The sequence below is a fragment of the Canis lupus genome, chromosome 27, assembly GCF_048164855.1.
Source record: "Canis lupus baileyi chromosome 27, mCanLup2.hap1, whole genome shotgun sequence".
In the NCBI taxonomy this organism is placed as follows: domain Eukaryota; kingdom Metazoa; phylum Chordata; class Mammalia; order Carnivora; family Canidae; genus Canis; species Canis lupus.
In genome coordinates this window covers 18618543-18642921 of record NC_132864.1, presented here as the reverse complement: position 1 = coordinate 18642921, position 24379 = coordinate 18618543, and the positions used below count along the sequence as shown (strand labels likewise).

At 42.7% G+C, this 24379-nt stretch overlaps 1 long non-coding RNA gene across 4 annotated transcripts in view; it reads right to left on the bottom strand.

Annotated features, from left to right (window-relative positions):
* LOC140619354 (uncharacterized) overlaps positions 1-24379 on the bottom strand; it is a 383332-nt gene that overhangs the window by 10596 nt on the left and 348357 nt on the right. For 2 of the 4 annotated variants that reach the window (XR_012019234.1, XR_012019233.1), the window contains exons 2-4: positions 20348-20492; positions 19804-20031; positions 18505-18809 (exon numbers count right to left, since the gene is read on the bottom strand). This is a non-coding gene — a long non-coding RNA (uncharacterized lncRNA). Of the gene's footprint in view, positions 1-12618; positions 13670-18504; positions 18810-19803; positions 20032-20347; positions 20493-24379 lie in introns of those variants that run through there. The other 2 variants (XR_012019235.1, XR_012019236.1) reach the window with 2 other exon arrangements.

Below are 24379 nucleotides of genomic sequence, written 5' to 3'. Positions count from 1 at the left end.
GGTGAGCTTGGGCAAATTCCTTAACCTCTCTGAACCTCAGGTTTAATGGGAGTTAAAAGAACAGCCCCTCTTTCTAGGATTAATTTGAGAAGTAAATGAGATTATGGAAATTAACCATTTCTTTCTGCAACAGCTGGTGTAGAGCACATTCAAAAAATTTGTAGCTGATATTTTTCTTTACTGTCTGGCTCAAGACATCTGGTCTAGGTGGACTTTAGAGTCCAAATGCTTGATCATATGATATTTTTCCACAAATACTTTCCCTAGTATTGTAAGTGCTTGGTGTTGAAGAATAAGACCTCCCTTACCTTATTTTTTCAATACAGCCAATGTGATGCAGTAGGTAATAGCAGATGGCCTGCATTTTAACCCTGGCTTTTCCATCTAATGACCATGAATCTTAGGAAGTGACTTAGCTTCCTTGTTCCCTGGTTTCCTGATCTTGACATGACAACATTTTATAGATGCTCACTATTTGGATTAAATTGGTTATCATATTAGCAATTAGAATGGTGCTTGGTACATAACAAGTGCTCAGGAAGTGTTGGTTTTAATGTGTGTCCCCCTACTCTCCATCAGCTTCTATAAATAGCCAAGAGCTCTTTGTTAAATGAAATTTAATGAAGAACTAAATTGTACCCAACCTTGGGCTCTAGGCTTTCAAAGCCTCTATTGGCCTTGTCCCTAGGATGCTTAAATTTTGATTGAAGAACTAATATATATTCATCAAGTCACTCATTCAAGAAATTTGAGGGACAAATCTAGGCTAGGCGGTTATTCCCTCTATTAAACAGATAGATCTGATAGGCCAAGCACTGGCTTTCACAGGGGTTCCTTTCTCTGCCCATCACACCCTGGGACATTGTCACTGCTCTTCCTTTTCAAATCCTTTAGGTCTTAGCTTGAATGCCACCTCTTCTTAGAAACCCCCCTTGATTCTGGATCCGATTAGATCTCTCTATCTTAGGCCCCAAACACCCTACTTCTTCAATCATGTTTTGCGTGACTAAGTTAATATCTGACTTCAAAGGGCACCTGGTGGCTCCGTGGTTGAGCGTCTGCTTTCTGCTCAAAGCGTGATCCTGGGGTCCTGGGATAGAGTCCCCATCAGGGTCCCCACAGGGAGCCTGTTTCTCCCTCTGCCTGTGTCTCTGCCTCTCTCTGTGTGTCTCTCATGAATAAATAAGTAAAATCTTTAAAAAATATATCTGACTTCAACATTCTCTAATTCCATAAAGGTAAGCTCCATATTTGCCTATCTTTTGCCATATCCCCAGTATCAAATGCAGTGCCTGGAACACACAAGTACTCAAAAAAAACTGTGGACAGATGAATAAAAGGGAATTTCTGGGTGTGGATTTCCCTCTTGGAAGGCATTATTTTCTAACTTCATCTCTGTGGTAAATGACACCTCCACCTTGCAAAGTTTAGCAACAGTGAGTTCTGGCACTTTTAGAGCTTGCAAAATCCTCTGAAATGGCTAGTCCATTGTCTTTCAGATGGAGAAATGGAGTCTACAGAGGTACAGCCATTCCTCCAACTGCACTTAATGGGCAGAGCTAAGATGAGAACTTAGATCTTTTAACTCCCAGGATCTTCTGCAAGAAAAAAAAAAAAAAAGTAAGTCAAATTCTGTTACTAAAGTCAACTATTTATTTAGCATGGAACAATTAGGACTCCCCCACTGGAGATGGAAGACCTTGAAGTGCTTAATTGTGACAAAGTAGCTTTCTCATTAAAGGCAGTCATTGGAGTAGAACAAGAAAAAAATAAAAAGAAAAGGAAACATGGGCTTAAAGAAAACACAGGCTCAAGTCCTGTGTATCCCAGGATATCCACAAAGTCTTCATTTGTAAGTATGTGACATGATAATTTATTATAGGAATTTCATATGTTATGTCAACAAATGCATGCATTATATAATAAAGAATTTGACTGACTTTCCTTTCTTTTCTTCCTTCCTTCTTTTCTTTCCTGAATGGTAGACTCCAAATCTTTGGAATTTCCTGGGTCAGAGGAATGTCTTTGTTATTCATGAGCAAGTTGGATCACACCTGAGTTTGTGCTAAGAGTTGAGAGGACTCAAGGTGGGGACTGATCAACCAGAAAGACCAACCTCATGATTACAGGGTGGGGGCTCTGAGCCCAGCCTCACCTGGTAAAACAAGAGGCTAGTTGGAGATTGAGCTTGAACACATATCCAGTGACCCAATCACTCTTGCCTATGTAACGAAACTCCAATAAAGACTCTGGACACCAAAGCTTGGTGGAACTTTCTGTTTGGTGAACACACTGATGTACAATGAGGGTGATGCACCCCAATTCCAAGGGCAAAGGGCATTGAAGTTTTGCATTCAGTATCCTCCCAAACTTCTCCTTGGTTTGTCTGCTCTTGACTTGCATCCTTTATAATAAAAATGCAATCAGGAGTACAGCATTTTGCTAAGTTCTATGAATCGTTCCTGTGTATTACGAAACCTGAAGAGGGCATGGGAACCTTCACTTTTATAGCCAGCTTGTCAGAAGTGTGGGTGGCCTGGGGACCCCAAAGCTTGTGACTGGCAGGTGAAGTGAGGACAGCCTTGTTGGGGAATGCACCCTTCATTTGTGGGATCTGCACTAATTCCAAGTGGTTAGCATCAGAATTACATCAGCACTGCAGCATATGAGGTGCTGAGAAGACACTGTGGCCACAGTGGTTTTGCCTTTGTGGCCTATCTTCCTTATTTCCCTTCCTCTAGAGGTCTTTGAACTCCTCTTCTCTGTTGGCAACCCACTTCATGGGCCTCGGTCAGGGTTGACAATCCTCTTTCCCTCCATTACCACATGGTCACTGAACTGAGACCAAAGTATTAAACCTCTTCCTGGTCTTTTCTCCAGGAAGAGGGTGGCTCTCAGCTAGAAAATGTGAACCGAGCGCCTCCACTGGCCATCAAGTCAGCCATGAGAAGGGAGTCTAAGACTTGGAAAGAAAGACAGCTTGGCGGATCCAGGAATCCTGGATCAAGTGGTTCTTTGGGGGAGTTCCCAGTTACATGAACCAATAAATCCACTCCTGCCATTTATTTACTTATTTCTCTTTTCTGTTAAGTCAATGGAGTTGGGTTGCTATCACCTACAAACAGGATTCCTGAATTGACACAGTACCTGACATCATGACCTCTATAGAGTAAGTATTCACCAATGGTAGCCGTATTTCTGAAGTGGGAAAAGTCAGCTCAAAATCCCCAAATTTCCCATTTTTATTTATAGCCCACCACCACCCACACTGCTTCCCTCAGTAAATGATAATGTAGATGACCACAGATTCTTTTCTCTGTGCCTATTGAGAGGTGGCATCTAATTCCTCCACATTGGAATTTCCCTGCTGGCCCTACTGACTTGTGGTGAAACAAATATTCTGGGACTGCTTAGACTCAGTCGTAAGAAGCCTTGGAGCTTCCAGGGGTGCCTGGGTGGCTCAGTCCATTAAGCATCTACCTTCGGCTCAAGTCATGATCCCAGGGTCCTGGGATCAAGCCCCGTGTCAGGTTCCCTGCTCAACGGGGAGTCTGATTCTCCCTCTCCCTCTGTCCCTCCCCCCTATTCATGCTCTCTCTGTCAAATAAATAGATAAAATCTTTCAAAAAGAAAGAAGGAAGGAAAGAAAGAAAGAAAGAAAGAAAGAAAGAAAGAAAGAAGAAAGAAAGAAAGAAAGAAAGAAAGAAAGAAAGAAAGAAAGAAAGAAAGAAAGAAAAGAATCCTTGAGCTTCTGCTCATCTTCTGCTTCTGGTGTATAAAGAATATGACTGCCTGATGCCCAGCTTCTGCTTCTGCTGTGTAAAGAGTATGACTGCTTGAGACTTCTGCACTGGAGGGACACATGGAAGCCTTGAGATAACATGTAAAGATCGTAATGTCCAACCAGCCCCCAGATGGTCCAGCCCCCAGCCACTGTTAAGTCACCCCAATAGAGACCCCAAGCAATGTTTGAAAGAAAGAAAAGTCATCCCCACCAAATCCCACCTGAATAACAGGCTCTAGGCAGATTTGCATGATACTGTGTTTTCGAGTGGTTGGCTATGCATGGATAAGTGGAACAATAATAATAACTGTTTACCTTTCCTCAGTGGTTCCTATGTGCCAGGTTCTTAAATATTTAGGTATTTATTTTAGAGCGAGAGAGAGTGAGAGTAGGAAGAGGGACAGTAGGAGAGGGAAAGAGAAGCAGACTCCCACTGAGCATGGACCCTGATGTGAAGCTCTATGTCATAACCCTGAGATCGTGACCCTAAGATCATGACCTGAGCCAAAATCAAGAGTCAGATGCTTAATTGTGCCACCCAGGTGCCCCATCTATGTGCCAGCTTTTTAAGAGGCACCATTTCATTGATTCATCAAGCAACTCAAGAAATGACTCTTCCTATTATCCCCACTGTAGGCATGAGGAAACTAAGAATCAGAGAGATGATGTCACATGCACAAGGTCACACAGTGTCACATGCACAAGGTCACACAGCTAGTAACAGAACCAGGACTCTTGGATTTGTAGCCACCACATTCTGTTGCCCCTTGATCATGCCGTGAGAAACAGCAGGCTAACCCCCTTCTGGAATTTGGCCCCAACCACAGAGTTCCTGTCTTAAACAGAACAGCAGGACCCACCCTACTCCAAAGGGGAGAGTTTATTCACAACCCTCTGGACAAAGTTAAGAGAAACTAACTAGCAATGAATGGTCCAGAACCCACTGGAAAATCTGGAAAATACTCTCTATCCCTCTTAAGCCTGCAAGCCTGGTTATCAAATGGGAAGAAGTGAAGCTGCACAGAGAACTATAAGAGATGTGGATTTTCTTACAGGAAAGTGGCCGCGGCAAACATGCCACTTGGAACAGAGGGAGCCAGAGGAAGAAATACCCCAGCCTCTTTCTGCCTCCTCCCTCTCCAGCTGGTGCCTGCTATTGGCTAAACCCAAATAGAAGCCTGAGGTCACGGAAGCACACTGAGGCAGCCCACACTGCCCAGAGTCTTGGGCAAAGAGCAGAGTGGAGGAGGTACAGAATGGACCTGGGCAAATAATACAGCTCCAGCAAGTCATGTTTTCCCTATTTCCCACACTTGGTACAAGTGGAAATTAGACATTCCAAAAGTCAGATGAAAATACATGAACTATATTGTCCTCCTGGGATTTATAGAGTAACTAAACCCCAAACTCAACTCCATTGGCTTCTGTCACCTTCCCAGAGCTCATTTCCAAAAGGAAATAACACCTGCCCCAAATCTCCACCTGCCACGGCCACCTCTCTGAACCTCCAGCTGCCAGGGGCTGACAGTAAGTCACAGAAGCGTACTGATTTCTCTAGGGAAAGATGAGCGAAATGAATGCAGAACTCCTCCATGCACAGGATGAAAACCTTTGTGTAGAAGGCAGATGGGGTGAGCTAGACAGGGGGCAGGGGAAGGTGGGATAAAACCCTGCGGCCTCAGACTTTTCCAAAGCAAGGGAGAGATCTGAAGAATGTAAGTATCCTGAATGCAGTCAACAGTCAATGAAAGAACTTCAGGACTTTGCATTTGACTTCATTATATGCTTTTTGATTTCCTGGGCAGGAGACAGCTATTAATTAGTTTGTGTTCAGGTTCATCCAGCTTTTCATTCATGGACTGATTTTTTCCCACTAAGAGTTTAAATTTAAAATATCACTAACAACAACAAAAGAGTCACTAACAAAAAAATAATAATAATAAATAATAAAATCACTAACAACTTGGGCAATTTAGTGCCCAAACCCTCAAAGGTCAGGGAATTATAACTAATGAAGAATATGTTTGACTAATTTAATTCTACAAGCAGCTTATTAACATATCAAAAGACTTTAAAATGTGCACCCTCTTTGACCTTAAAATTTCCTGTCTAACATATGGCTTTTTTTTTTTTTTTGCCCTAAAGAAATAATTATGAATGTGAACCGAAACACAGTTTAAAAGGTGCTCACTGAGTTATTATTCAGGTTAGCAAAGACTAAGAACAACCTAATATTTAACAGCATGGCATTGGTGATAATAACAACCACAGCGATTGTCGTGTTAAATATTTAGTGTTTCGCACGTGCCCAGGCCCTATTCCAGGCACTTTGCCCGTAGTAGCTCAATTTCATCCTCACAACAACCCTGTGAGTTGGTAGTATTATTTGGACCGCTTTACAGGTGATGAAACTGAGGCACAGGGAGGTTAAGGAACTACTCAAAGTTGCACAGCTTGTGAGCACAGAGTCAGGTAAGGTCATGCTCAACATTTGCCAGGCCCGGGACAAGAGAAAAAAATTGGAGGCCTACAGACCATTTGAAAAGTGATCAATATAGCTAATCAACTGTCAAGTCCTCTGTTTTCTATCCTCAAGTATGGACAAATACGTGAGGCTGGGTCTGAATGCTGAATCCTTAGATTCCTTGGAGTTCTGTGCCGGGATGTGGGGGTATGGGGTCAACCAGCCCATCTTCAATACCTTACTCCATTTCTCTTCCCACCCCTGGCTCCATCCCCCATTGTGAGAGGCTGTCTGCAGACCTGTGTGTGGACAGGCCAGCCAGTACATCCCAGCCTCATTCAAGATCCCTCCACTTGTCCCAAGCTCCAGGGCGTAATCCTGGAGTCCTGAGATTGAGTCCCATATCGGGCTCCCTGCATGGAGCCTGCTTCTCCCTCTGTCTATGTCTCTGCCTCTCTCTCTCCCTCTGTGTCTCTCATGAATAAATTGAATAAATAAATAAAATCTTTAAAAAAAAAAAAAAAAAAGACCTCCACCTTGAACCGTGGCCCCTGCCATCACTCAGAACTGTGAGTACACACACTGGAAGCATAGGTGTTCCTCGGGAGGCCACGCCCAGATAAAAACCAGCACAGGCCCTAGAAGCATATCCGTGGTTGCCAGGGCAAGAAATTCTGAGGTCTCAGTCATGGTAGTGTGGTCTGAAAGGGGACACAGATTCTACAAAAGTGCATCTCTTCACCCCGGAGACTACTTACCCCTTGGAAGGGGATGGTGGGGGTTTGGGGAAAGACAAGCCCAGGATCCTCTCGAGTGTGGCTTCAGAATATACATTCCCTCTACACAAACATAACAGAGGTATCCAAGCCAACAGTTGGATTCTGGTAATCTAGATCCAGAGCCTGTCCACTTAACTAAAGTGCCCCTCAGGATGAGATTCCCTTAATAAACTGTAATACACCCATAAGGAAATATACTATTCCGCCATTTAAAGATGTATGTATATGGTACGGAAAGATATTCCGAAAATTTTATAGGTAGTGAAAAAGCAGGATATAAAATTATAAATATATTATGATACCTTTGTGGGAAACATCATGGTTACATACATTTTTTAAAAATACATAAAACAGATACAAAAAATGTTAATATAATTTGGCAATTATGAGATTGGGGGTGATTTTATTTTTAATTTTCTCATCTGTATTTTCTGCTTCCCAAAATAACAGGAACTACTGAATTATTAAAGAGAATGAAGTATAATAAAAGTTATGCTTAAAAATGACAGGCATACTTTACTTCACTGCCCTTCACAGATACCATGGTTTGTTTTTTACAAACTGAAGGTTCATGGCAACCCTGCATCAAGTGAGTCTATTGGTACCATTTTCCAATGGTATTTGCTCATTCATGTCTCTGTGTCACCTTTTGGTAATTCTCAGAATATATCAAACTGTTTCATTGTTATTATATTTGTTACAGTGATCTGTGATCTGTGATTACAACTTGCCAAAGCTGACATGATGCTTAGCATTTTTTAGCATTAAAGTATTTTTTAAGATTTTATTTATTTATTCATAAGAGACACACAGAGAGAGACAGAGACACAGGCAGAGGGAGAAGCAGGGTCCCTATAAGGAGCCCAATGCAGGACTCGATTCTGAACCCTGGGATCACAACCTAAGCCGAAGGCAGATGCTCAACCACTGAGCCACCCAGGGGTCCCAGCAATAAAGAATTTTTAAAATAAGGTATGTGCATTGTTTTTTAGACACATTGCTATTGCTCACTTAAAACACTATTATGTGGTGTAAACATAACTTTTATAGGCACTAAAAAACTAAAAAATCCATTTGACTCATTTTATTGCAATACTCATATTAATGTTGATCACCATGCCTGCTGTGTATATGCCTGAATGCTCTTGCCCACCAGATTACAAGAGACCATTTAGACCCTACAGGAAACACCAAGAGGGATAACAGCTCAGAGGGGTGGTATATAACACACCATATGTCAGGAAGCACACTTCCTGTGCACACAGAAAAACCACATTTCCCCAGCTTCCCTTGCAGCTAGGTTGGAGTCATATGATTGCATTTTAGCCAATGCAAAGTGAATAGAAGTCACTTAAGCCATTTCCACAACTGATCCCTAAGCATATTCCATGTGTCTCTCTGATCCTCTCTTCCCCTTTCCTGATCTCAGAGGCCTTGCATTCCAGAAGACCTGCCTACAAAACGGTGGAGGCCTGCCTAATCTACATCATCGCTGAACCAGCAGGATGGCCAACATCCTGGTTTGTCTGGGTCTCAGAAGTTCTGGGTTTCAGGGGAGGCAATTCTGAGGTCCCAGGAGAGATTGGAAATGGGGCATACCGATCACTTAAATGAGTAAGAAATAAAGTTATATTCTGTTAACCCTCATGCATCTTTAGATTAGCCTGATAGCAGTAAGGCCTAGTCCTTCCAAACTCCTATCAGGAAAAACTGAGTACTTAGAGGCTGAATATTCCAGATGAATGCTTTCTTCCAGTACCATGTGTACCCTTGTATCCTGTGACACTATCCTCTGATTCTCCGGACAGCAGTTCTCTGATCTGTATCAAAGAGACAATACAACCTGCCCCCAGTGGCATTGTGACAGTTAAGTAATATGTAGAATATGTAGTTGTGAAAAAAAATCTTGGTAGCTGTAAATTACTGTGCAAATGTGCATTTTTATCATTATTATCGTGACTATCTACTTTGTTGTTCTGGGTTAAATACTGAGGATGAAGACAGTGTTTCCATCCCCAAAAGATGGAAATGTATGTGGATGGATCGAAGAAGAATAGCAAGATGGGTATATAGACAAATTAATAGTTAATGTAGTAGGGTTTTTTCTTTCTCATAGTTTCTGTCACCTGGCATCATTTGAAAAACTTCCCTCTATTATTTTTAAAGATTTGTTTATTTATTTGAGAGCAAGAGACACAGAGAGCAAGTAGAGAGAGAGGGAGACAGGCAGACTCCTCACTGAGCAGGGAGCCTGAGGTGGGGCTCAAACCCAGGACCCTGAAATCATGACTTGAGCGGAAATCAAGAGTCAGATGCCTAACCGACTGAATCATCCAGGTGCCCCAAAAAACTTTCCTCTATTTAGAGAATTTGCCACTTTATAAGCCCCTCCTTTAGAAGATACTAGCTAGACTCATTTTTCCAGCCTCCCTTGCAGCTAGACATTTGGCTTAATCTCCACCAATTGGATACTTCTAACATTAAAAAGCAAGCTTGCATAAAATCCATCATTTTGTGAGGGCAAAAGTGAAAGTGTCCAAATTTTAAGGTGAGCAGAGCCTCTAATATCTGGGGGCCAGTGTCATTGGTAAGAATCGCAGAGTGCGTGCGTGAGCTGCAGCATTGGTAGCAACAGAGGATTTGCAAGTTTCACTGGGGCATCATCTCAGGCTGCTCTGGATGTCACTCTTGGTTGTCTAGGCTAAAAGTGTGATCTAAGACACTCCTGGAGATTCTGTGAGTCACCCAGTATCTTTTAACAAATGTATGCTCTGCTTAGGTCAGCCAAATTGGGTTGGATAGCTTGCAACCAACAGTGCTTATTAGGTAGATAGAAAGACAGCTAGGTGGACAGATCATTCTACCCTCTGGCAGATAACAATGAACCCCAAACAAAATTTTAAAAAGTAATAATAACTGCTTGAAGGCATTGGAGGGTAACTAATAGCAGGCAGCTTCTGGGAAGAAAGGAACTGCACTGGGTGAGCTTCCCATTCATATCGCTTCTAACCAAGAGCAATCCTTGATCTGCGGCAACCCAAAAAAGAAAAATCCAGAGGGAAGTGCACCCCTCTTGTGTGTATCAACTCTGCCCTGATCTGTAGCCAACCCCTAAGCATGTGGAAGGGGACCTCAAGCAGTCTACTGAATGAAGGCTCATAGCTGCTGCCTACTGACAGGGGCAGAACCTTGCAGACCAGAAAATATACCAGACTTCAGAATTCCCCAAGGCAGCATTGACAAGGTCCAGGAGACAATGCAAAGTCCCTCAAGAGACGAATGAGCAGTTTTACCTGAAATAGGTCTTTCTTCTTCCATTTATTTCACTACCTGTCGGGCTCCTCTCATTTGCCAATCATGCTGAATGCTGAGGACATGGTTATGAACCCGGCTCTGTTCACTCATTGACAGGTTATCTTGAGCTCCTACTGCTCAAACACTGTGTCCACTACTCTGCTAGACTGGAATAGAGAACTTACTCATGAGGGCAAGTGCCTTACCCTCATGGAGCTTTTCTTTTTTACAAGAAAGCTAACTATTAAATAAGGACACAATTAATTCATATGGAGATGCATGTGATGAAGAGGTTCAGGAGAAGGAAAGATCCAGCACTCTGCCCAGTCTGTTCCAATCCCCAGGGAACTGGAAGACGTGTTCCATCTTGTTAGCGCTTGAATGGAGACAATTGCGCTGAACACATTTTGGCCCTTTTGCTCCTTACTAGTCATCCAAAGGCCCTGGAGCTTTTACATTTGTGCCTTTCACACATTCCTTTGTATTAAGAGTTTTTTTTTTTTTTTCTTAAAGAAAAAAAAGCACAGCATCAGGAAACACACACACACACACACCCCACCGCCACCACCACCACCACCACCCTTTATTCTTCCAATGATTACATAACTCTGAGAAATCCTTCCAAGACTTGCCGTGTAACTCGACCAAACCTATAAACTTCTTGAAGCTTAGTTGGCAAAGAAGTCTATGCCAACAGTACATAAAACCCTTCGTGGCTGGGTGTTCCAGCAATCTGATTTCATATAAAAATGTCTGGGCCTCTGAAGCCTGCTTAACAGAAGCTGCTAGCTTCGACATCAGTTCTCCCAAACAATTACAAATTGGAAATTCTCCCTGGAAAAGTAGGGTCATCATGGGGAGGGGAGACGGGGAGTGATGCTGACAGGGACCCGGGCAGTAGGGGTGGGAAAAGAGGTGTAAAGTCCAGTCGTGAGGATTGCTTGGGGGAGAGAGGGATTATTTGAAGGAAATTACACCGGAAAATGTAACCTCGTGTAGGCGGCTGATGGTAAAATCAGTGTTTCGTGTGGGCAAAGTGGCTGGACTCAGGAGACAGAAGGAATTGAAAAAAATGAATTTTGAGTCAGAGACTGCCAGGCATCTTGGGTGGTAGACCAGGGGCATAAGGTATAAACATTGGAGGAGAAACAGAAAAGAGGTTTGGGGAAGAGAGAGAAGCCTAGTGTGAAGGCACGCCCAAGGCTGCGTTCTCCTTTGTAGAAATAGCAGCCTGTTGGCAGGGGCCCTCTGGACCTCAGCTGCCTACAGCCCACCCTTCCTTTCAGCCTCACTAAATTCCGAGGACTGTGGGAAGCCACCGTGGGAATAAGAGAGGAGAATGTCCTGCCAGAAGCCGAAAATGATGACACGTTGCCTACCCCTTCCTCCAATACCCGACCCAAGCGGTGTCGATGGCACCATCTGATGAGGGCTGGGTGTGGGCAGAAAGCTACCCATTTGCTTCGAGACCCTCTGGCTTTCACACAACCAGAGCAGAAAGCAGAAGCGAGACAGCTGGTCAAGGATAAAACCAGAGAGGACTTACAAGATGAAAGGAAGGGAATGCTAGAATTCCATAGGGAGACCCAGAAACCATTAGATATTCGCCAAGAGCCTCTGTGTGGTTTCAAACTCCCGAATCTACCGTCCCCTACCCAGACCTGCCTGCTGAAATATATAAACGTCATGGCTTGGCGTTGTGGGCCTATGTTCAGAACGCTGGAACCTGGATCCTCAGGATTAGCCAGATCTATTGGATACTAAGGAGCACGGATCCAGTAGACGGGTCCTGGGAAATTAGACCCCCTGCCCCATGGGGGCTTCTGTCTAATTGGGAGGAAGAGCAGTGAACACACAGAGATGTTGGCAGGAGGCGATTATTCTTTTCCTTCCAACTAGAGGCAGGCCTCAATAAATTTTTATGCCGAGTGTAGAAGGAAACGTAATAGGTTTTCTGTTTTGGCTTTTTTAGATAATTTTTCAATGTGTTGAGTAGCTAATAATTACAATACCCAATAGCCAACATAAAAGCACAAGACAGTATGCATAGTGCACTACCATTTTTATTTTAAAAGGAGAAAAGAGAATGCATTTACATATTTCCTTGTATGTGCATAAAATATTTCTAGAAGGATATGTAAGAAGCCAGTGTTACAGAATGGCTCTGAAGAGAGAGGAACTGGGGAACTGGGGGCCAGGGTTGAGACTTTCCATTTTATTCCCCTTTTCACCTTGTGATTTTTCAACCATGTGAAGGCTTTTCCCATTCAAAAATAGTCTTTAAAATAAGTGTCAATATTTGTCAAGGCCTATTGTGTGCCAGGCAGAGCACCCGAGACTGAGATTTAGAGGTGAATACTACACAATCACTGCCCACGAATATCCGATAGGTCGGAGAAGAGGTGGTGGGTGTACTATTAGCTACGAAGCATAGCTAAAGGGTGGAGTGCAGATGGGCTGTGGAGTGGAATGGTGGCCAGAGAGTCTGACAGAGGAGGGGTTCAAGTCACAGACCCGCATTAGGCCTGGTTCATTCACTTAGTTGATGAGTGAGCTTAAATAGGTTGTTAAACCTCTCTAGACCTCGGTTTCCTTGCCTAGAAAATGGGAACAATAGTGGTAAAGGAGGGGGAAGAGGAGGAAGAAGAGAAGAAATTATACTGCTGGTGATGATGATGATGATGATGATGATGATGATGATGAAGGAGGAGAAGGGGAGAGGGAGATGGGAAAGAAGAAGCAGGAAGAGGAGGAGAAGGAGGAAGAGGGAAACAGTCTCAATGGATTGTTGTAGGGATTAAATGAGATAATGTGCGTAAAGTGCTCAGCACAAGATCTGACCCAAGACACACAGCACATGGCCATGACACACATGACACATGACATACAAGGCCATGATTAGTAAAAGTAATATTAGTTGTTATGGCAACACTGAGAAGAAAAGACTCAGAGTGACTAATTCTGGTCTGGGAGATTGGGGAAGTTTGATGAGGATGAGGCATATGAACTGGTTCTTTTTTTTTTTTTTTTTAGATTTTATTTATTTATTCATGAGAGACACAGAAAGAGAGATCAGAGACACAGGCAGAGGGAGAAGCAGGTTCCATGCAGGGAGCCCGACGTGTGACTTGATCCAGGAACCCCGGGATCACACCCTGAGCTGAAGGCAGACGCTCAACCACTGAGCCACCCAGGCGTCTCGGAACTGGTTGTTAATGGATAGAAGGATGAGTTGGATTTCAGCATCCACACGAAGACTGTCAGCAGGCAGCACAGTCCAGGCAGAGGTTTGGAGCTTCGTTGCTGCTGTTGCCTTTCTCTCTGTTGGCTCTGGTCCATATTGTGAAGCTATGAATCACATGGGAGGAGAGGTGAGGGAAGAGAGGGAGACTTAAATTGGAAATGCTAGGTCATGAGGCACCTTGAAGGTTGTAATAATGTTTTTCTTGACTCTCTCTGTCTCTCCATCTTAACACCTGGTCATCCTCTTGTCAAATCAAATCCATCCACACTTTTGTGGAGTGCTTCACGGGTGCAAGACACACATAAACTCACTAGCTCTGCAGAAAGTGGATACGGTGCTTTTAAGGACAAGAATCATATCATATTTCTTCTTTCTGTCTTTCATAATAATTTGGGAGATAATTCAATATCTGTACAGCTTATGTGACTGTTGATCAAGTGTTCTACTACCTGGATCCAGTGTATCCTGATGGAGGAATGGTAGGTTGAGCTCTGTGTTCCCTTTGTTTCATTTGTTTTGGGTCTGTGTGTGTGTGTGTGTGTGTGTGTGTGTGTGTGTGTGTGTCTCTTGGGGAGAGAGATACCTTTGTGACTAGGATTTGCCTTAAGATACTGGGTTACAATAAAAATTGAATGTGGAACATATTATGTTGGGATAACATTTTATTATGGGTGTTTATTGCTCTGGTAGTAAATTAAGGAACACTTTGCTGGCTTGAATGCACAAATAGGAATAGTTACTACATATTTTAAGGATGCAATCTAAAACATAAATTTCTTATTTTCCTCTCAGGCATCTAATCCAGCTGACTGGACAGTATCTTGAGATTCTAAAGCAACTTCTCTTTAAATATCTCTTGAACTGTAGGATCATGACATGGTGATGATTAAGAACTACACGGTTAAGAAGTCTAGTGAAGATGTATAAGACTCGGACGCTGCAGATAATACCTGATTTCACATTTTTATCATCATGACAGTCTTGTTTCCTCAATGCCTGATTTCATGTTTAGTATATATTAACATTCTGAATGTCTTAAATTTAAGTCATGAAAAATGCTAATTTTATCTGCTTTCTAAAATCTTTTTTAAATATTTTTTTTAAACAAAAGGAGGATCTTTCCGATTGATGATAGCAGTAACAAAGATTGTGATACAGAGGATGATGATGGTAAGAAGGTTTGAGAACACATCAGCTGAATATTCACAGGTCTTTCAAGTCTGGGTTCAAATCTTACATCTGCCATTTACCTGCTGCCCACCCTTGAGCAAATGAGCTAGTGTGTTCTGTTTTCTCATCATAAATTAGAAATAACCCTTACTGCTTCTTAATGTTTCACAGAGATGACAAAGAGGTCACTTCTTTGGACTGACTCCAACTCTTCAGTGGAGGCTTCCTGTAGAATTATCTTTTAAAAAGCATTCAAGGGAGAACCTGGGTGGCTCAGTGGTCAAGCAACTGCCTTCGGCTCAGGGTGTGATCCCAGGGTCCTGGGATCGAGTCCTGCATTGGGCTCCCCGTGGGGAGTCTGCTTCTCCCTCTGTCTATGTCTCTGCCTCTCTCTCTTTGTCTCTCACGAATAAATAAATAGAAAAATCTTTTTTTAAAAAAGCATTCAAAGGTTAGTATAGGCTCATGAGGAAAGAGCTCAGACATCAATTAGTGATGTCTGCCCTCAGTACAAGAGGGAGAAAGAGCCTTCCAAAGGCCCCAGATCTACTAAATGTGGTGTCAAGAAAGGCAGTTCTGACAATGTAAATAATTCACACATTATTAACCCAGAAGCAATAATGATTTCCACATGATTTTCCTGGAATTGTTTCTCTTCAAAATTATATAGATAGATGGATAGATAGATGAAATATATATGAATATGTAATCTATATCTGTAAATATATATGCATATACAAGTATACCTATATCTATTATCTATCTACCTACTCTATCTATCTATCTATCTATCTATCTATCTATCTAATCTATCATCAATCATCTATCCAATGAGACAGAAAGAGACATTTCAAAGCAACCTATAGCATGAACAAGATTGACTTACATAGAAGCACAGTCTAAACCCTTGGTCAGCACCTATGTGCAAAGCAGGCAGGGTCCACATTCTGCTGGCGTCCAGCCTCCCGTCCTCAAGGAGGCACTCTGCACCTTTGGGTCACATTCCTGCAGCTCAATGGACCTCCCTCTGGACGAGGCTATTCTGGGACACAAACCTTTGGCTGGAAAGGGGGAATTTTTTTTGGCCAACTCAAGAACTTGAAGGATGCTTCTTTCTTGTCTGATTTGTTTCTTGGGTATTTAGAGATGGTTAATTCTAAGCAAAACATAGCTCCTTGCTCTTTAGGAGAAGATATCGTTAAGTGTGTATGTGTGTGTGTGTGTGTATAAATATAAATGTGTGTGTACACGTACACTTAATATATATTTCAAAAGGTCTTTTTGGACATCAAATGACTCTTGCAAAACAACATGTTGATGAGTTAAGTGTAAATGAATCAGAAACATGTGGCTTGAATTCCCTTCAAAATACTCTAGGGTTTAAAATGAGGGGGGAAAAGGTACTTGGAGAAAAAAATACATTTTGGGTCTTGCTGGACCTAAATCATTTGAAAAATAGTTTAAGATGTTTGCTAAATCCAAAAAGCAGCTTTTGCTTCCACCATATGGCAATGTCAAAGTGGCTCTTCAGATAGCTTAAGCCTAATTTTAATTTCTTGCACATGTGGTAAAAACATCTTTGAGGACTCTCTTAAGCCACTGTTCAAGGGAGCACTCAGAGTTTGGGGATTTTTTTGTGCTTCATTTGCATAACAATGCCCACAGCCCCAGCTCCTCTTGTTTCTTAGAAGGGGCAGGGCTTGGTCTGAACTCTTGGACCTACTCTTTGGGCCCTGGCACCTCTCTGGGGTCATCTTTTCTCTCCATGCTCTAGGTTTTGGGGATGGACCCTCTATCCCCCCATCTGACTGGTTTCCGTTGGGAGATTTGCTTTCACTTGGGAGGACATATGTGGGCATTTGGAATATTATTCCCAGGTCTTGCTGAGTTTTCTCTGAGTCCACTCCCAAGTAATCACTGCAGGATGCTCCCTATTAAGAAAACTGGGCAAATTCCCAGGGACTGGGGTCATTAGGCATCGCTTCCAGTGGTTCAAAATATCCCATGATCCTTTGGGCTATCTATCCAGCTGCACAGATTCATCCAAACAGTCCAGGATGAAACAGGGAAAGGTCTGGAACAGTGGTTTTCAATGCAGTGGTATCACTCACTAAGGGGGTGTCAGAAATTTGTGGGGGCCTTCTTTATCTCAGTGGTGTGGGGATGCTACTGGTATTCAGTGAGCGAGGGTTGGGGATGTGAGATGTCCTATAATCAACAGGATGATCTCACCATATGAAAAATGACTGTTTCCCACAGGACTTTCGAATACACCATGAGACAGACATTCATATGGGTGAAAACCTGTTAATAATTAGCTGAGCCCAGAATCTAACCCTGTGTTATATATACATATATATATATATATATATATATATATATATATATATATAAAAGCACCAGTCATTTTTTTCTCAATTTCAATGTACCCTGGATTTTCCATACATGCCACTATCATGCAATCCAAGGGAAAATTGGACTTGGCTGTGTTGGTGACAAGATGGAAAAATATGTCACTCACGACAATGCCATTAGCAGGAGATGAGCTGCCAGCACAGTGGAGCACAGCACGTCCGTATCAGCTGGCACAGTAGCCGCTGCCTTCACAGCAGGCCCACATGTAGGTGCAATGTGGATTATTTGTCATGGTTCTCTTTGTCCTCTTTCTCATTGAGACTGTGGTTATGGGTGTGCGTGTCTGTGTGTCTGTGTTTGTGAATGATGTGTAGGTTGGTTGTATTATCCACAAATTTGTCTGTAATAGATTTTGTTATCTGCGATTTTCATTTCAGTGTGGTAAAGGGAGTTTACAAAACATTTGTTACAAAAGCTGGCACTGGGGGTGCCTGAGGGGATCAATCTGTGAAAAGTCTGCCTTAGGCTCAGGTCATAAGCACAGGGTCCTGGGATCGAGGTCGGCATCGGGCTCCCTGCTCAACGGGGAGTCTTCTTCTCCCTCTGTTCCTCCCTCCACCAGTTCATGCTCTCTTTCTCGTGCTCTCTCTCTCTAACAAATAAATAAAATCTTTAAAACACACACACACACACACACACACACACACACACAAGCTGGCACTGATTTTGATATGATATAGAAGCCCTGGATGAGCGCCAATAGTGCCAAATAATGATGTAATATGGAAGCAAGAATTAGTAACCCTGGGTGGTTTGTGTTTACCACCAGCTTATTGTGTGATAGTGATCCCTGAATAAGTCTCTTTTCTGATTTGAGACTCAGTTTCCCCACCTCAACCATGAGAATGTCACACTGATCACTAGGCCACAAACTTAAATTCCTCAAAAGTAGTGACTGTACAGGGCCATATGTCTTCATATTAAACTTGGAAGAAGATTCTTCACTATATCCTGTAATGGAATATGCCTTCTACCGCTTTTCACAATATAGTTGGCCCTTGAACAGCAACACAGAGGTTGGGGGTATTGACCTCCCATGCAGTCAGAAATCCATGTAGAACTTTTGATTCCTCTGAAACTTAACTACCAGATAGCCTACAGTTGACCAGAACCTTCCCAATAACATGAACAGTTAGCCAATTAATACTGTTGAATTTAAATTTTAAAAGTGTAAAAAAAAAAGAACTCCTTTTGCTGTAAAAAAATACATCTTGTATATATTATATTTTTTATAACGTATTCTTACCGTCAAGTAGGCTAGAGAAAAGAAAAAAATGTAATTAGGAAAATCACAAGCTAGAGAAAATATATTTATAGTACTATACTGTATTTATTGGGAAAAAAATCTGCATATAAGAGGACTTGTGGAGTTCAAAGCCGTGTTGTTCAAGGGTCATCTATACATGCAATGATTTGGGGTGTTGTTCTTTTTTATCTCTTTATAGAAATATCACCACAGATGGATTTCTCTGGACTTTGAGACAACAGTGTAATGATTCATGACAACTGAGACTTAGCCTTAATGATGAGGTGAGAGAGAGAGAGAGATTGTAGAAAAATACACCAACTCTTCTGTGTCAAAGAAGGAGAACCACTATTCAACTCCTGCCAATGGTTGCTAAATAGGTATGGTTTCATGTCCCCAGATCTTCAAATCATCTAAAAAAAAAAAAAAAAAAAAAAAAAAAGCCAGATATCTGAAGTTTAAAACATCTTCCTCTTGTGTTTAAAAATTGGTTCAGTTAAGAGTGAACTAAATAATACATTAGCCCCCAAGAATCCCATGCTGGTGTGTTAGATTCAGCCCCTGGACCCCCAGTTAGAGACCTCTAGATGAAACGAATGCTAAGATTATAGTTAGCTCTGAAAATCTAGTATTCTAACCCTGGGGTCGGAAGTTTCCCATAAGGGGCCAGAGACTAAATGACTTCCATTTTGCAGGCCATATGGTCTCTGCTACAACTGCTCACCCCCTGTGTGTGTTGCACAGAAGCAGGCTCAGGCAACAGTTACAGACACGGGTGTGCTTTGCTCCAATACGACTTTACAATAAGGTGTGGGCAAGACTGGGCCCACAGGCCACCTTCTGCCGGGCCCTGTTCTAAGAAACAGACCACTCTCTACACAGGGCTGCACACAACTGTGAAAAGCAAAGAGCAGTTGTGTGTGTGTGTGTGTTTTGTTTGGTTTTTTAAATATCATTTTAGAAAATAGTTCAAGATCTCAGGATGCCTGGGTGGCTCAGCGGTTGAGCGTCTGCCTTTGGCTCAGGTCGTGATCTCAGGGTTCTGGGATGGAGTCCCACATCAGGCTCCCTGTGGGGAGCCTGCTTGTCCCTCTGCCTGTGTCTGTGCATCTCTCTCTGTGTCTCTCATAAATAAATTTAAAAAAAAATCTTAAAAAAAATAGTTCAAGATCTCGCTTGATAACACATCTGGGTGACTTCTCTTCCTTTTACGTTCATAAGAACAATTGCATCAATACTACGTCAGACCTTTTCCTTACTTAGACATTTTTTTTTTTGAGGACTAGTTGGTCACAATGAAATGTCTATAAATATGGGGAAAAATGCTTTATAATAGGCACTCACGTTGGCTAATGGGGATGTGGGAATGCCTGTTTTGCATTTGGATTTCTGATATCATCTACTTACAGCATCTGCAACATCCTCTTTGGTCAAGGCAATGCCAGAAGTCTTGTTGGGAAATAGTGAGAAGCCTGGAGCCTGCCAGATGTTGGGTTGCTGGGTCAGTCAAGGCAGTCCTGGGAAGGAAGATGTCAGGGTTCAAGGCCAATGCAGCATCCCAGCCTGGGCCTAAGGAGCAGCGCTAGCCTCTTTCTCAATAGATGGGTGCCTGAGGCGAGTCATTTAACTTTTCAGCTGTAAAATGAAGAATATGAGCTAATCGATTTCAAAACCTTGACAGTTGCCTAATTCCTAAAATCCCCCACCAAGCCTGCTGACCCAATTCTAGAGGATTCTAGACAATGGTGTATGCTGATAGGTTACAGGATGGGACTAATTGCATGGGTCTGTACTGGGTGTCTGTAGCTTTTATCCACCTCCTGTCCACCTTACTTTCTTTGCATAACAGCACACAGTCTTTCCTGTGAACTATGACCCCGCTCCTATTTTTAGGCCAGAGGGTAAATGTGGGCTGAGTATAGTCACTAGTTCTCCAGAGTGGGCCCATTACCTCATCGTGGCCAAAGCATTCCTTCCTGCTGGCCAGTGATTGGCTCTGTAATGGACATGTGACTCAAATCAGCCCAATGGGAGCCATTTCTAGAAGGTTGGCTGGAACAGTAGGTGGCTTCCCTCATCCAGCTAGAATGGACTACCTGTAAAGACACACATCGGGAACTTACGTATAGCCATCTTTGTCAGAGTAAAGAAAGTCCTTTTCAGAATGAAGCTAACTAGGAGGAAATAGAGCTGAAGGAGGGAGAAGGTAGGTTCAGACAAGGTGGCTTAAGCCTCTGAATGCAGTCATGGCTCAAGCCAATTATATCCCTTGAGTGGACTTCCTAGATGTGAGAAATAAATGTAGTTTTTGTAATTGTACATGACCTTGAATAGATTTTTTTTCCCACTGGCAACCAAAGGAGTCTTGAATTGAGTGCCCAAATAATAGGGATGTGAGCACAAACACCCATACATGTCCTCAGCCACCTTTAGTAGGGGAAAAGATCTCAGGTTCTAGGGGACTCTCCATGCTTGTCTCAGCTCTGCAGTGCTCGCTGGTCATATGTCTGAGCAAGTAGCTTATCCACTCTGTGCTTCCGTTGTGTCTCCTACCACACAGAGAAATTTGGGTGAAAGGCTCAGAGATAGTCTCAATGATTCATCTCAAAGTGGGCCAACATGGGCCAAGTCTTCAATGCATGATCACCGAGGAAAGATGTAGCAGCCCCTTCTCAGACAGCTCCTCCAAGGGAGGAGAAGGTAAGAACTCCTCACAATGAATTGCGCACCATGGGTGCTCAAGGCACGTCATTACTACTTATTCTCCTTCTCTTCTCCTCCTCTTGTTCCTCCTCTTCCTTCTCCCCTCCCTTCTCTCCCTCCCCTCCTCATCCTTCTCCCTCCCTCTCTCCATCCCTTTGCTATGGGCCTTGTTCTTCTTCTTCATCCTAATATTAGCATCAACGGTATTTGTATTCGTTTTAACGTAATCATCATTCCTCAAAATTTCTTTCCCGTTATGAATATGTGAAGAACACGGAAAATAATCCAGTCTGTAAACGAGTTTTATAAGGCAACCTCTTTAATTCTTGGGTTCATCTTGAAAATTAATCTGGTGATATCTGACCCATCCGCTTTGTGGAGCAGTTGGAAGACAATAATGGATGTGAAAGAGCTTTGACAATGTAAGCATTGTCCTTACAGAGAACATCCCCTCCGTCCCCCACCCCCTTGGAGTCACTAATGGCAATGTAGTGTTTGGTCTGTGTTTCTCTAGTACCCATAAAAATAAGTGCCATCATAAGGCTAAATAATTTCTCAGAAGAAACAATGCAGCCCCCCCCCCCCTTTTCTTCAACAAGAGACTTTTCTCCAATAGATTTAATTAGGTCATGGTTCAGTAGACCCCAATAAGGGCCTTAGGAGACTTTGCTCTTGTCCCTTTGAAATGGCATAATCTGTAAAAACCAAAACAGAGACGTACTCCTTATTACACTATTATTTAATCTGGATTCTCTCCAGACTCGGCAGCAGCAGCTTCCAGTGGGGTGGGTGATGGGAGGCTGGCCTCAGAATAAACACCATGTGGTTCCTGGAATTTGGAGACCAGCTCTTTCCACTGCCCTTGCCCTCCCTTCATTGGCAGATCCTGGGTGCCAGGCAGCTTTATTACAACCTGGCCTGGCCAAGGGAGCCACTCTGCCTGTCAACAGTCAGAAGCCAAGGGGAGAGGCCTCGATCCAGGGCTTGACACTGAGCCAAGTCCACCCGTGGTTGCAATGGGCTGCTTCTCCGGTGAGAACAGAGCCTGAAACAATTATGCTTTTGTGCTAGTGGTGACCTGGGTGCTGCCCATTCTGGATTTGACCAGCTGGAGCACAGGAGATGGGTGAAATCTGTCGATGTTCAGGACCCCTGGGCCATGAGCTTGTTTATAGAGGAAGTTCAGAGTCAGCGAGACTAGGTTCAAATGCTGTGTGACTTTGAGGCTACACTTAACCAGCCATTGTATCTTTTTCTGGAAAATGGGTGTAATACGTATTACTCAGACTTTTCTCTGCATTGGGTACAGTAATATATTAAGTACCTACTGAGAGCTTAGGACATGCCACCTGTTTGAAAATCATGAGCAATCATTCCCATGAATAAACTTAAGATTTTAGGCAAGGCTATCCCCACTTATCTGTCTCATCAGAGACAAAAATTAGCCAGAGTTTTGAGCTGTACGTGTCAAGTATACAGATGACAATTTTAAATTTGGCCAAAATTTAACTTTTCACAATTTTTTAAAAATTTAGGGATATAACCTACAAGCACAAAATCTGCATAAATGATACAATTAAATCAAACATGCACATGACCATAACCCACATCAAGCAAAAAAAAAAAATGTATATTACCAGCACCAAGAAGCCTCTAATGTCCCCCCCCACAAACACCTGCATCCTTAATCTGACTTTTATGATAATCATTTTCCTGTTTTTCTTAATAATTTTGCCACCTATCTATGCATCAATGAACAATATAGTTCACCTTGCTTACTTTTAAACTTCATAAAATGAATCATATAGCATTGCATTATTGTGTGTCTTCGTTCTATCATTGTGATGTTTGGAATATTTATCAAGCTCTTGCATGTAGCTGTGACTTATCTTTTCAGTGCTGTAGAATATTCCATTAATCAGAACTGAAAGATGAAAGAATTGATATCGGATAGCAGCCAGCGCCTGTGTGGGGCAGAGTCTCCAGCAGCAGTCCTCATGAATCCCTCCTCACCTCCAAGTGCTCGGCACCCACTCCAAAAGTGGAGTCTGTTTTCCTTCCCTGAACCTCAGATGGCCTCATGAATTGGTTTGACCAATAAAACACGGAGGATCTCAAGCCCTTGGACTGCTGAATCCAGCCCTTATGAAAGCACTGACAGCTTCTGCCTCTTTGAAGCCAGCACTGACTGAGAAGCCCAGTGACTCTGAGCTCCCCATGCTGTAGGAAAACCCAAGGAACCCACATGGGGAGAGATTGCCATGCCCCAGGAGACCCCAGCCCCTCCAGCCATTCCAGAAGGAGCACCAGCTACCCTTCCACATGCATCTTGGACATTTCAGCCCCAGCAGAGGCGGGGCTGGGGGGAGCCCAAGAATGGTGCAGCCCAGCCCTGCTCACATTGCAGAACTGTCAGAAAGGATATTTTGTCCTTTTAAGTTCCTAAACTTGGGGCCCTTTGTCATGCAGCAACAGCTAACAGGAAAATATTCCTAAGGAGTCAGCTGGGCAGAATTTGTTTCTCTCTCCTTCAGACTTAACAGCCTCTATCTTTGCAAGTTTTACATCTTTGCACTTTGCAAGTGATATTATTTACATCTTCATACATTTTTAAGCGCATCTCACATCACCTCATTTGTCATCATCCTCTCATAAGCCACACGCTTGTACGCGTTTTGTGAAAATGGTGCTGTGGGTTTAGGTCAACAGATGAAAGAAAAAGAAAAAAAAAAAGGAAGAAGAACTAAAATCTGTCGCTAACTGCAAAGATGTAAGGGTATGTTTCATTACTTTGTCTTTTTTTTTTTCTAATGAATGGCCGTGCAACCCTATTCTCACAAAAGTGTATTTTGAAATAAAAGCATTAATTTATTTGAGTAAACAGATGGTGGCTTTCACTTTAAAAAGGTACTCGATAGAGAATGCAAACAATAAAACCTGAGTCTTTGCTACCTTGAACTTCGCCCTGAAATGGTTAACAGCCCACCTCCGGTTTACTGCCTTGGGGTATGGGGGAGTCAGAAATAGCAACAAACCTTTCTACATTTGCACAAATGTAATTGCTTCTAATGCTACTTAAGTTTGAAGAAGCCTTAGCATTTTCATTTCACTGGAGCTTTTAGGTTTGTTTCTCCTTTCAAAGGCGGAATGTATTGAATGCTCCATAAAAGAATGACTGCAGAGGGGGTGGGGGGTGGAGGCTAGAAAAACTAACAGCTTTCAAAAATAAAGCTATCCATGTGGGAGGTGGAAAGTAGAAGATCTGTTCAAAGAGGCAGCA